Consider the following 11531-nt stretch of genomic DNA (forward strand, 5'->3'; position numbering starts at 1 on the left):
CTCTCGTATAATTCAGATCTCTTTGTCTCAGGTCTCTCTCCAGCCTAGTTTGCTGTCTGTTTCCACTTCTCTTTTCTTGAGCCGCTCCCTTCTATGCCCTTGCGCACTATCCTGACTTCTCTCGTCTGCTTACTTTGTGCATTCCAACGCACAATGCAAAAGGCCGCCATGCCCTGCATACCCCTTTTCTCTTTTCATGTGCAGATGAGGGTTCCAGCCAACTTTGGCCCACTGCTTGGATGACATCACCATATGCAAATCCATCTGCTGCAGGCCTTCCCCCAGGAATGCTTGTACTAGTTGTTGCATTTGGTTTGTTGTTTGGGGGTGCTTCAGTATTAGGCAGCCTTCTGCCCTCCCATGTTCATCTGAAAATATGTGTTCTCCCTGCAGTTGTTGTCCCCAGATGAGAGTTCCCTTGTGCTGCCTCAGTTGAATCTCCTTTACTTGACAGAGATGTGCCTGAGCAGCGGCCCTCCCCAGCCCTATCCCAAATCATACTTATTTTGCATAGGAGATACCATGGTCATGAAGATTGTTCTCCCAGGGTGAGGTTCATTCATTGCATTCTGGGTATGCTGACCCCTGTGATTTCCCCAAATGTGGGAAACTCGACTGCATTATTTGTGGTAGTGGGGGACTGTGTTTGTGCTTTTCTCTGGTCAGCTCTGGTAAAAGTCAGATTTCTTTGCCTCAGATCTTCCTCTAGCCTTGTTCTTCTTTTGAGAGTTCTCTTGTGCTGTCTCAGTTGGATCTCCTTCACTTGACAGGGGGGTGCCCGAGCAGCGACCCTCCCCAGCTCTAGCCCAACTCCTACTTACCTGCCAAGTGAGATACTATGATCATGAAGGTGCTTCTCCCAGGGCAAGGCTTACCCATTGCACTCTGGGTGTGTTGCTCCTGCGATTTCCCCAAATGTGGGACACTTGACTGCATAATTTGTGTTTCCCCTGGTCGGCTCTGAGATAATTCAGATCTCTTTGTCTCAGGTCTCTCTCCAGCCTAGTTTGCTCTCTGTTTCCACTTCTCTTTTCTTGAGCCGCTCCCTTCTATGCCCTTGCGCACTATCCTGACTTTTCCCGTCTGCTTACTTTGTGCATTCCAACGCACAATGCGAACTACAGGTAGTGCTGCAGGGCCCACACCCTTTTACTTGCCTTACAGAGGAGCTCTGGAGCTGTTACAGTGCCCAAGCTGCTGCAAGAAATCAGCTTGAATGCTTAAGGGGCTGGGGCATAGCACTCATGAGCCCCACACCGAAGGAGGGTGGAGGTGTTTAATGCGAACTAGGGGTCATCCAAGCGCCGCAAAAGGCCGCCATGCCCTGCACACCCCTTTTCTCTTTTCATATGCAGACGAGGGTTGAAGCCAACTTTGACCCACTGCTTGGATGACATCACCATATGCAAATCCATCTGCTGCAGGCCTTCCCCCAGGAATGCTTGTACTAGTTGTTGCATTTGGTTTGTTGTTTGGGGGTGCTTCAGTATTAGGCAGCCTTCTGCCCTCCCATGTTCATCTGAAAATATGTGTTCTCCCTGCAGTTGTTGTCCCCAGATGAGAGTTCCCTTGTGCTGCCTCAGTTGAATCTCCTTTACTTGACAGAGATGTGCCTGAGCAGCGGCCCTCCCCAGCCCTATCCCAAATCATACTTATTTTGCATAGGAGATACCATGGTCATGAAGATTGTTCTCCCAGGGTGAGGTTCATTCATTGCATTCTGGGTATGCTGACCCCTGTGATTTCCCCAAATGTGGGAAACTCGACTGCATTATTTGTGGTAGTGGGGGACTGTGTTTGTGCTTTCCTCTGGTCAGCTCTGGTAAAAGTCAGATTTCTTTGTCTCAGATATTCCTCTAGCCTTGTTCTTCTTTTGAGAGTTCTCTTGTGCTGTCTCAGTTGGATCTCCTTCACTTGACAGGGGGGTGCCCGAGCAGCGACCCTCCCCAGTTCTAGCCCAACTCCTACTTACCTGCCAGGTTAAATACTATGATCATGAAGGTGCTTCTCCCAGGGCAAGGCTCACCCATTGCTCTCTGGGTGTGTTGCTCCTGCGATTTCCCCAAATGTGGGACACTTGACTGCATAATTTGTGTTTCCCCTGGTCGGCTCTCGTATAATTCAGATCTCTTTGTCTCAGGTCTCTCTCCAGCCTAGTTTGCTGTCTGTTTCCACTTCTCTTTTCTTGAGCCGCTCCCTTCTATGCCCTTGCGCACTATCCTGACTTCTCCCGTCTGCTTACTTTGTGCATTCCAACGCACAATGCGAACTACAGGTAGTGCTGCAGGGCCCACACCCTTTTACTTGCCTTACAGAGCAGCTCTGGAGCTGTTACAGTGCCCAGCTGCTGCAAGAAATCAGCTTGAATGCTTAAGGGGCTGGGGCATAGCCAACATGAGCCCCACACCGAAGGAGGGTGGAGGTGTTTAATGCGAACTAGGGGTCATCCAAGCGCCGCAAAAGGCCGCCATGCCCTGCACGCCCCTTTTCTCTTTTCATATGCAGACGAGGGTTGTAGCCAACTTTGACCCACTGCTTGGATGACAGAACCATATGCAAATCCATCTGCTGCAGGCCTTCCCCCAGGAATGCTTGCACTAGTTGTTGCATTTGGTTTGTTGTTTGGGGGTGCTTCAGTATTAGGCAGCCTTCTGCCCTCCCATGTTCATCTGAAAATATGTGTTCTCCCTGCAGTTGTTGTCCCCAGATGAGAGTTCCCTTGTGCTGCCTCAGTTGAATCTCCTTTACTTGACAGAGATGTGCCTGAGCAGCGGCCCTCCCCAGCCCTATCCCAAATCATACTTATTTTGCATAGGAGATACCATGGTCATGAAGATTGTTCTCCCAGGGTGAGGTTCATTCATTGCATTCTGGGTATGCTGACCCCTGTGATTTCCCCAAATGTGGGAAACTCGACTGCATTATTTGTGGTAGTGGGGGACTGTGTTTGTGCTTTCCTCTGGTCAGCTCTGGTAAAAGTCAGATTTCTTTGTCTCAGATCTTCCTCTAGCCTTGTTCTTCTTTCGAGAGTTCCCTTGCGCTGCCTCAGTTGGATCTCCTTCACTTGACAGGGGGTGCCCGAGCAGTGACCCTCCCCAGCTCTAGCCCAACTCCTACTTACCTGCCAGGTGAGATACTATGATCATGAAGGTGCTTCTCCCAGGGCAAAGCTCACCCATTGCACTCTGGGTGTGCTGCTCCTGCGATTTCCCCAAATGTGGGAAACTTGACTGCATAATTTTTGTTTCCCTTGGTCGGCTCTCGTATAATTCAGATCTCTTTGTCTCAGGTCTCTCTCCAGCCTAGTTTGCTGTCTGTTTCCACTTCTCTTTTCTTGAGCCGCTCCCTTCTATGCCCTTGCGCACTATCTTGACGTCTCCCGTCTGCTTACTTTGTGCCTTCCAATGCACAATGCAAACTACAGGTAGTGCTGCAGGGCCCACACCCTTTTACTTGCCTTACAAAGCAGCTCTGGAGCTGTTACAGTGCCCAGCTGCTGCAAGAAATCAGCTTGAATGCTTAAGGGGCTGGGGCATAGCCAACATGAGCCCCACACCGAAGGAGGGTGGAGGTGTTTAATGCGAACTAGGGGTCATCCAAGCGCCGCAAAAGGCCGCCATGCCCTGCACGCCCCTTTTCTCTTTTCATATGCAGACGAGGGTTGAAGCCAACTTTGACCCACTGCTTGGATGACATCACCATATGCAAATCCATCTGCTGCAGGCCCTCCCCCAGGAATGCTTGCACTAGTTGTTGCATTTGGTTTGTTGTTTGGGGGTGCTTCAGTATTACGCAGCCTTCTGCCCTCCCATGTTCATCTGAAAATATGTGTTCTCCCTGCAGTTGTTGTCCCCAGATGAGAGTTCCCTTGTGCTGCCTCAGTTGAATCTCCTTTACTTGACAGAGATGTGCCTGAGCAGCGGCCCTCCCCAGCCCTATCCCAAATCATACTTATTTTGCATAATAGATACCATGGTCATGAAGATTGTTCTCCCAGGGTGAGGTTCATTCATTGCATTCTGGGTATGCTGACCCCTGTGATTTCCCCAAATGTGGGAAACTCGACTGCATTATTTGTGGTAGTGGGGGACTGTGTTTGTGCTTTTCTCTGGTCAGCTCTGGTAAAAGTCAGATTTCTTTGCCTCAGATCTTCCTCTAGCCTTGTTCTTCTTTTGAGAGTTCTCTTGTGCTGTCTCAGTTGGATCTCCTTCACTTGACAGGGGGGTGCCCGAGCAGCGACCCTCCCCAGCTCTAGCCCAACTCCTACTTACCTGCCAAGTGAGATACTATGATCATGAAGGTGCTTCTCCCAGGGCAAGGCTTACCCATTGCACTCTGGGTGTGTTGCTCCTGCGATTTCCCCAAATGTGGGACACTTGACTGCATAATTTGTGTTTCCCCTGGTCGGCTCTCGTATAATTCAGATCTCTTTGTCTCAGGTCTCTCTCCAGCCTAGTTTGCTGTCTGTTTCCACTTCTCTTTTCTTGAGCCGCTCCCTTCTATGCCCTTGCGCACTATCCTGACTTCTCCCGTCTGCTTACTTTGTGCATTCCAACGCACAATGCGAACTACAGGTAGTGCTGCAGGGCCCACACCCTTTTACTTGCCTTACAGAGCAGCTCTGGAGCTGTTACAGTGCCCAGCTGCTGCAAGAAATCAGCTTGAATGCTTAAGGGGCTGGGGCATAGCCAACATGAGCCCCACACCGAAGGAGGGTGGAGGTGTTTAATGCGAACTAGGGGTCATCCAAGCGCCGCAAAAGGCCGCCATGCCCTGCACGCCCCTTTTCTCTTTTCATATGCAGACGAGGGTTGAAGCCAACTTTGACCCACTGCTTGGATGACAGAACCATATGCAAATCCATCTGCTGCAGGCCTTCCCCCAGGAATGCTTGCACTAGTTGTTGCATTTGGTTTGTTGTTTGGGGGTGCTTCAGTATTAGGCAGCCTTCTGCCCTCCCATGTTCATCTGAAAATATGTGTTCTCCCTGCAGTTGTTGTCCCCAGATGAGAGTTCCCTTGTGCTGCCTCAGTTGAATCTCCTTTACTTGACAGAGATGTGCCTGAGCAGCGGCCCTCCCCAGCCCTATCCCAAATCATACTTATTTTGCATAGGAGATACCATGGTCATGAAGATTGTTCTCCCAGGGTGAGGTTCATTCATTGCATTCTGGGTATGCTGACCCCTGTGATTTCCCCAAATGTGGGAAACTCGACTGCATTATTTGTGGTAGTGGGGGACTGTGTTTGTGCTTTCCTCTGGTCAGCTCTGGTAAAAGTCAGATTTCTTTGTCTCAGATCTTCCTCTAGCCTTGTTCTTCTTTCGAGAGTTCCCTTGCGCTGCCTCAGTTGAATCTCCTTCACTTGACAGGGGGGTGCCCGAGCAGTGACCCTCCCCAGCTCTAGCCCAACTCCTACTTACCTGCCAGGTGAGATACTATGATCATGAAGGTGCTTCTCCCAGGGCAAAGCTCACCCATTGCACTCTGGGTGTGCTGCTCCTGCGATTTCCCCAAATGTGGGAAACTTGACTGCATAATTTTTGTTTCCCTTGGTCGGCTCTCGTATAATTCAGATCTCTTTGTCTCAGGTCTCTCTCCAGCCTAGTTTGCTGTCTGTTTCCACTTCTCTTTTCTTGAGCCGCTCCCTTCTATGCCCTTGCGCACTATCTTGACGTCTCCCGTCTGCTTACTTTGTGCCTTCCAATGCACAATGCAAACTACAGGTAGTGCTGCAGGGCCCACACCCTTTTACTTGCCTTACAAAGCAGCTCTGGAGCTGTTACAGTGCCCAGCTGCTGCAAGAAATCAGCTTGAATGCTTAAGGGGCTGGGGCATAGCCAACATGAGCCCCACACCGAAGGAGGGTGGAGGTGTTTAATGCGAACTAGGGGTCATCCAAGCGCCGCAAAAGGCCGCCATGCCCTGCACGCCCCTTTTCTCTTTTCATATGCAGACGAGGGTTGAAGCCAACTTTGACCCACTGCTTGGATGACATCACCATATGCAAATCCATCTGCTGCAGGCCCTCCCCCAGGAATGCTTGCACTAGTTGTTGCATTTGGTTTGTTGTTTGGGGGTGCTTCAGTATTACGCAGCCTTCTGCCCTCCCATGTTCATCTGAAAATATGTGTTCTCCCTGCAGTTGTTGTCCCCAGATGAGAGTTCCCTTGTGCTGCCTCAGTTGAATCTCCTTTACTTGACAGAGATGTGCCTGAGCAGCGGCCCTCCCCAGCCCTATCCCAAATCATACTTATTTTGCATAATAGATACCATGGTCATGAAGATTGTTCTCCCAGGGTGAGGTTCATTCATTGCATTCTGGGTATGCTGACCCCTGTGATTTCCCCAAATGTGGGAAACTCGACTGCATTATTTGTGGTAGTGGGGGACTGTGTTTGTGCTTTTCTCTGGTCAGCTCTGGTAAAAGTCAGATTTCTTTGCCTCAGATCTTCCTCTAGCCTTGTTCTTCTTTTGAGAGTTCTCTTGTGCTGTCTCAGTTGGATCTCCTTCACTTGACAGGGGGGTGCCCGAGCAGCGACCCTCCCCAGCTCTAGCCCAACTCCTACTTACCTGCCAAGTGAGATACTATGATCATGAAGGTGCTTCTCCCAGGGCAAGGCTTACCCATTGCACTCTGGGTGTGTTGCTCCTGCGATTTCCCCAAATGTGGGACACTTGACTGCATAATTTGTGTTTCCCCTGGTCGGCTCTCGTATAATTCAGATCTCTTTGTCTCAGGTCTCTCTCCAGCCTAGTTTGCTGTCTGTTTCCACTTCTCTTTTCTTGAGCCGCTCCCTTCTATGCCCTTGCGCACTATCCTGACTTCTCCCGTCTGCTTACTTTGTGCATTCCAACGCACAATGCGAACTACAGGTAGTGCTGCAGGGCCCACACCCTTTTACTTGCCTTACAGAGCAGCTCTGGAGCTGTTACAGTGCCCAGCTGCTGCAAGAAATCAGCTTGAATGCTTAAGGGGCTGGGGCATAGCCAACATGAGCCCCACACCGAAGGAGGGTGGAGGTGTTTAATGCGAACTAGGGGTCATCCAAGCGCCGCAAAAGGCCGCCATGCCCTGCACGCCCCTTTTCTCTTTTCATATGCAGACGAGGGTTGAAGCCAACTTTGACCCACTGCTTGGATGACAGAACCATATGCAAATCCATCTGCTGCAGGCCTTCCCCCAGGAATGCTTGCACTAGTTGTTGCATTTGGTTTGTTGTTTGGGGGTGCTTCAGTATTAGGCAGCCTTCTGCCCTCCCATGTTCATCTGAAAATATGTGTTCTCCCTGCAGTTGTTGTCCCCAGATGAGAGTTCCCTTGTGCTGCCTCAGTTGAATCTCCTTTACTTGACAGAGATGTGCCTGAGCAGCGGCCCTCCCCAGCCCTATCCCAAATCATACTTATTTTGCATAGGAGATACCATGGTCATGAAGATTGTTCTCCCAGGGTGAGGTTCATTCATTGCATTCTATGTATGCTGACCCCTGTGATTTCCCCAAATGTGGGAAACTCGACTGCATTATTTGTGGTAGTGGGGGACTGTGTTTGTGCTTTCCTCTGGTCAGCTCTGGTAAAAGTCAGATTTCTTTGTCTCAGATCTTCCTCTAGCCTTGTTCTTCTTTCGAGCGTTCCCTTGCGCTGCCTCAGTTGGATCTCCTTCACTTGACAGGGGGGTGCCCGAGCAGCGACCCTCCCCAGCACTAGCCCAACTCCTACTTACCTGCCAGGTGAGATACTATGATCATGAAGGTGCTTCTCCCAGGGCAAGGCTCACCCATTGCACTCTGGGTGTGCTGCTCCTGCGATTTACCCAAATGTGGGAAACTTGACTGCATAATTTTTGTTTCCCTTGGTCGGCTCTCGTATAATTCAGATCTCTTTGTCTCAGGTCTCTCACCAGCCTAGTTTGCTGTCTGTTTCCACTTCTCTTTTCTTGAGCCGCTCCCTTCTATGCCCTTGCGCACTATCCTGACTTCTCCCGTCTGCTTACTTTGTGCCTTCCAATGCACAATGCAAACTACAGGTAGTCCTGCAGGGCCCACACCCTTTTACTTGCCTTACAAAGCAGCTCTGGAGCTGTTACAGTGCCCAGCTGCTGCAAGAAATCAGCTTGAATGCTTAAGGGGCTGGGGCATAGCCAACATGAGCCCCACACCGAAGGAGGGTGGAGGTGTTTAATACGAACTAGGGGTCATCCAAGCGCCGCAAAAGGCCGCCATGCCCTGCACGCCCCTTTTCTCTTTTCATATGCAGACGAGGGTTGAAGCCAACTTTGACCCACTGCTTGGATGACATAACCATATGCAAATCAATCTGCTGCAGGCCTTCCCCCAGGAATGCTTGCACTAGTTGTTGCATTTGGTTTGTTGTTTGGGGGTGCTTCAGTATTAGGCAGCCTTCTGCCCTCCCATGTTCATCTGAAAATATGTGTTCTCCCTGCAGTTGTTGTCCCCAGATGAGAGTTCCCTTGTGCTGCCTCAGTTGAATCTCCTTTACTTGACAGAGATGTGCCTGAGCAGCGGCCCTCCCCAGCCCTATCCCAAATCATACTTATTTTGCATAGGAGATACCATGGTCATGAAGATTGTTCTCCCAGGGTGAGGTTCATTCATTGCATTCTAGGTATGCTGACCCCTGTGATTTCCCCAAATGTGGGAAACTTGACTGCATTATTTGTGGTAGTGGGGAACTGTGTTTGTGCTTTCCTCTGGTCAGCTCTGGTAAAAGTCAGATTTCTTTGTCTCATTTCTTCCTCTAGCCTTATTCTTCTTTCGAGAGTTCCTTTGTGCTGCCTCAGTTGGATCTCCTTCACTTGACAGGGGGGTGCTTGAGCAGCGACCCTCCCCAGCTCTAGCCCAACTCCTACTTACCTGCCAGGTGAGATACTATGATCATGAATGTGCTTCTCCCAGGGCAAGGCTCACCCATTGCACTCTGGGTGTGCTGCTCCTGCGATTTCCCCAAATGTGGGACACTTGACTGCATAATTTGTGTTTCCCCTGGTCGGCTCTCGTATAATTCAGATCTCTTTTTCTCAGGTTTCTCTCCAGCCTAGTTTGCTGTCTGTTTCCACTTCTCTTTTCTTGAGCCGCTCCCTTCTATGCCCTTGCGCACTATCCTGACTTCTCCCGTCTGCTTACTTTGTGCCTTCCAACACACAATGCGAACTACAGGTAGTGCTGCAGGGCCCACACCCTTTTACTTGCCTTACAGAGCAGCTCTGGAGCTGTTACAGTGCCAATCTGCTGCAAGAAATCAGCTTGAATGCTTCAGGGGCAGGGGCATTGCCAACATGAGCCCCACACCAAAGGAGGGTGGGGGTATTTAATGCGAACTAAGGGTCATCCAAGCGCCGCAAAAGGCCGCCATGCCCTGCATACGCCTTTTCTCTTTTCATATGCAGATGAGGGTTCCAGCCAACTTTGTCCCACTGCTTGGATGACATCACTGTATGCAAATGCGTCTTCTGCAAACCTTCCCCCAGGAATGCTTGTACTAGTTGTTGCATTTGGTTTGTTGTTTGGGGGTGCTTTAGTATTAGGCAGCCTTCTGCCCTCCCATGTTCATCTGAAAATATGTGTTCTCCCAGCAGTTGTTGTCCCCAGATGAGAGTTCCCTTGTGCTGCCTCAGTTGAATCTCCTTTACTTGACAGAGATATGCCTGAGCAGCGGCCCTCCCCAGCCCTATCCCAAATCATACTTATTTTGCATAGGAGATACCATGGTCATGAAGATTCTTCTCCCAGGGTGAGGTTCATTCATTGCATTCTGGGTATGCTGACCCCTGTGATTTCCCCAAATGTGGGAAACTCGACTGCATTATTTGTGGTAGTGGGGGACTGTGTTTGTGCTTTCCTCTGGTCAGCTCTGGTAAAAGTCAGATTTCTTTGTCTCAGATCTTCCTCTAGCCTTGTTCTTCTTTCGAGAGTTCCTTTGTGCTGCCTCAGTTGGATCTCCTTCACTTGACAGGGGGGTGCTTGAGCAGCGACCCTCCCCAGCTCTAGCCCAACTCCTACTTACCTGCCAGGTGAGATACTATGATCAGGAAGGTGCTTCTCCCAGGGCAAGGCTCACCCATTGCACTCTGGGTGTGCTGCTCCTGAGATTTCCCCAAATGTGGGACACTTGACTGCATAATTTGTGTTTCCCCTGGTCGGCTCTCGTATAATTCAGATCTCTTTTTCTCAGGTTTCTCTCCAGCCTAGTTTGCTGTCTGTTTCCACTTCTCTTTTCTTGAGCCGCTCCCTTCTATGCCCTTGCGCACTATCCTGACTTCTCCCGTCTGCTTACTTTGTGCCTTCCAACACACAATGCGAACTACAGGTAGTGCTGCAGGGCCCACACCCTTTTACTTGCCTTACAGAGCAGCTCTGGAGCTGTTACAGTGCCAATCTGCTGCAAGAAATCAGCTTGAATGCTTCAGGGGCAGGGGCATTGCCAACATGAGCCCCACACCAAAGGAGGGTGGGGGTATTTAATGCGAACTAAGGGTCATCCAAGCGCCGCAAAAGGCCGCCATGCCCTGCATACCCCTTTTCTCTTTTCATATGCAGATGAGGGTTCCAGCCAACTTTGTCCCACTGCTTGGATGACATCACTGTATGCAAATGCGTCTTCTGCAAACCTTCCCCCAGGAATGCTTGTACTAGTTGTTGCATTTGGTTTGTTGTTTGGGGGTGCTTTAGTATTAGGCAGCCTTCTGCCCTCCCATGTTCATCTGAAAATATGTGTTCTCCCAGCAGTTGTTGTCCCCAGATGAGAGTTCCCTTGTGCTGCCTCAGTTGAATCTCCTTTACTTGACAGAGATATGCCTGAGCAGCGGCCCTCCCCAGCCCTATCCCAAATCATACTTATTTTGCATAGGAGATACCATGGTCATGAAGATTCTTCTCCCAGGGTGAGGTTCATTCATTGCATTCTGGGTATGCTGACCCCTGTGATTTCCCCAAATGTGGGAAACTCGACTGCATTATTTGTGGTAGTGGGGGACTGTGTTTGTGCTTTCCTCTGGTCAGCTCTGGTAAAAGTCAGATTTCTTTGTCTCAGATCTTCCTCTAGCCTTGTTCTTCTTTCGAGAGTTCCCTTGTGCTGCCTCAGTTGGATCTCCTTCACTTGACAGGGGGGTGCCCGAGCAGCGACCCTCCCCAGCTCTAGCCCAACTCCTACTTACCTGCCAGGTGAGATACTATGATCAGGAAGGTGCTTCTCCCAGGGCAAGGCTCACCCATTGCACTCTGGGTGTGCTGCTACTGCGATTTCCCCAAATGTGGGACACTTGACTGCATAATTTGTGTTTCCACTGGTCGGCTTTCATATAATTCAGATCTCTTTGTCTCAGGTCTCTCTCCAGCCTAGTTTGCTGTCTGTTTCCACTTCTTTTTTTTTGAGCCCCTCCCTTCTATACCCTTGTGCACTATCCTGACTTCTCCTCCTGTCTGCTTACTTTGTGCCTTCCAACGCACAATGCGAACTACAGGTAGTGCTGCAGGGCCCACACCCTTTTACTTGCCTTACAGAGCAGCTCTGGAGC

General features: G+C 50.2%; 19 non-coding genes and 1 pseudogene across 19 annotated transcripts; all 20 read left to right on the forward strand.

The window, feature by feature from the left end:
- Window positions 1-497: 497 nt before the first annotated feature.
- Window positions 498-661, forward strand: LOC135025206 (U1 spliceosomal RNA). The gene has a single exon (XR_010221991.1). It is a non-coding gene; the product is annotated as a U1 spliceosomal RNA (small nuclear RNA).
- A 152-nt stretch (window positions 662-813) lies between these two features.
- LOC135025193 (U1 spliceosomal RNA) lies at window positions 814-955 on the forward strand (annotated as a pseudogene).
- Window positions 956-1648: 693 nt separating this feature from the next.
- Window positions 1649-1812, forward strand: LOC135025200 (U1 spliceosomal RNA). Its single transcript, XR_010221985.1, has one exon. It is a non-coding gene; the product is annotated as a U1 spliceosomal RNA (small nuclear RNA).
- A 152-nt stretch (window positions 1813-1964) lies between these two features.
- LOC135025198 (U1 spliceosomal RNA) lies at window positions 1965-2127 on the forward strand. The gene has a single exon (XR_010221982.1). It is a non-coding gene; the product is annotated as a U1 spliceosomal RNA (small nuclear RNA).
- A 671-nt stretch (window positions 2128-2798) lies between these two features.
- On the forward strand, window positions 2799-2962 carry LOC135025201 (U1 spliceosomal RNA). Its single transcript, XR_010221986.1, has one exon. It is a non-coding gene; the product is annotated as a U1 spliceosomal RNA (small nuclear RNA).
- Window positions 2963-3113: 151 nt separating this feature from the next.
- Window positions 3114-3276, forward strand: LOC135025170 (U1 spliceosomal RNA). The gene has a single exon (XR_010221956.1). It is a non-coding gene; the product is annotated as a U1 spliceosomal RNA (small nuclear RNA).
- A 671-nt stretch (window positions 3277-3947) lies between these two features.
- Window positions 3948-4111, forward strand: LOC135025226 (U1 spliceosomal RNA). Its single transcript, XR_010222011.1, has one exon. It is a non-coding gene; the product is annotated as a U1 spliceosomal RNA (small nuclear RNA).
- Window positions 4112-4263: 152 nt separating this feature from the next.
- On the forward strand, window positions 4264-4426 carry LOC135025188 (U1 spliceosomal RNA). The gene has a single exon (XR_010221974.1). It is a non-coding gene; the product is annotated as a U1 spliceosomal RNA (small nuclear RNA).
- A 671-nt stretch (window positions 4427-5097) lies between these two features.
- Window positions 5098-5261, forward strand: LOC135025202 (U1 spliceosomal RNA). Its single transcript, XR_010221987.1, has one exon. It is a non-coding gene; the product is annotated as a U1 spliceosomal RNA (small nuclear RNA).
- Window positions 5262-5413: 152 nt separating this feature from the next.
- On the forward strand, window positions 5414-5576 carry LOC135025171 (U1 spliceosomal RNA). Its single transcript, XR_010221957.1, has one exon. It is a non-coding gene; the product is annotated as a U1 spliceosomal RNA (small nuclear RNA).
- A 671-nt stretch (window positions 5577-6247) lies between these two features.
- Window positions 6248-6411, forward strand: LOC135025227 (U1 spliceosomal RNA). Its single transcript, XR_010222012.1, has one exon. It is a non-coding gene; the product is annotated as a U1 spliceosomal RNA (small nuclear RNA).
- A 152-nt stretch (window positions 6412-6563) lies between these two features.
- Window positions 6564-6726, forward strand: LOC135025189 (U1 spliceosomal RNA). The gene has a single exon (XR_010221975.1). It is a non-coding gene; the product is annotated as a U1 spliceosomal RNA (small nuclear RNA).
- Window positions 6727-7397: 671 nt separating this feature from the next.
- On the forward strand, window positions 7398-7561 carry LOC135025214 (U1 spliceosomal RNA). The gene has a single exon (XR_010221999.1). It is a non-coding gene; the product is annotated as a U1 spliceosomal RNA (small nuclear RNA).
- Window positions 7562-7713: 152 nt separating this feature from the next.
- On the forward strand, window positions 7714-7876 carry LOC135025168 (U1 spliceosomal RNA). The gene has a single exon (XR_010221955.1). It is a non-coding gene; the product is annotated as a U1 spliceosomal RNA (small nuclear RNA).
- Window positions 7877-8547: 671 nt separating this feature from the next.
- LOC135025222 (U1 spliceosomal RNA) lies at window positions 8548-8711 on the forward strand. Its single transcript, XR_010222007.1, has one exon. It is a non-coding gene; the product is annotated as a U1 spliceosomal RNA (small nuclear RNA).
- Window positions 8712-8863: 152 nt separating this feature from the next.
- LOC135025181 (U1 spliceosomal RNA) lies at window positions 8864-9026 on the forward strand. The gene has a single exon (XR_010221967.1). It is a non-coding gene; the product is annotated as a U1 spliceosomal RNA (small nuclear RNA).
- Window positions 9027-9697: 671 nt separating this feature from the next.
- LOC135025208 (U1 spliceosomal RNA) lies at window positions 9698-9861 on the forward strand. The gene has a single exon (XR_010221993.1). It is a non-coding gene; the product is annotated as a U1 spliceosomal RNA (small nuclear RNA).
- Window positions 9862-10013: 152 nt separating this feature from the next.
- LOC135025186 (U1 spliceosomal RNA) lies at window positions 10014-10176 on the forward strand. The gene has a single exon (XR_010221972.1). It is a non-coding gene; the product is annotated as a U1 spliceosomal RNA (small nuclear RNA).
- Window positions 10177-10847: 671 nt separating this feature from the next.
- Window positions 10848-11011, forward strand: LOC135025209 (U1 spliceosomal RNA). The gene has a single exon (XR_010221994.1). It is a non-coding gene; the product is annotated as a U1 spliceosomal RNA (small nuclear RNA).
- Window positions 11012-11163: 152 nt separating this feature from the next.
- On the forward strand, window positions 11164-11326 carry LOC135025185 (U1 spliceosomal RNA). The gene has a single exon (XR_010221971.1). It is a non-coding gene; the product is annotated as a U1 spliceosomal RNA (small nuclear RNA).
- The last annotated feature ends 205 nt before the right edge of the window (window positions 11327-11531 follow it).

The sequence above is a fragment of the Pseudophryne corroboree genome, unplaced genomic scaffold (assembly GCF_028390025.1).
Source record: "Pseudophryne corroboree isolate aPseCor3 unplaced genomic scaffold, aPseCor3.hap2 scaffold_414, whole genome shotgun sequence".
Classification (NCBI taxonomy): Eukaryota; Metazoa; Chordata; class Amphibia; order Anura; family Myobatrachidae; genus Pseudophryne; species Pseudophryne corroboree.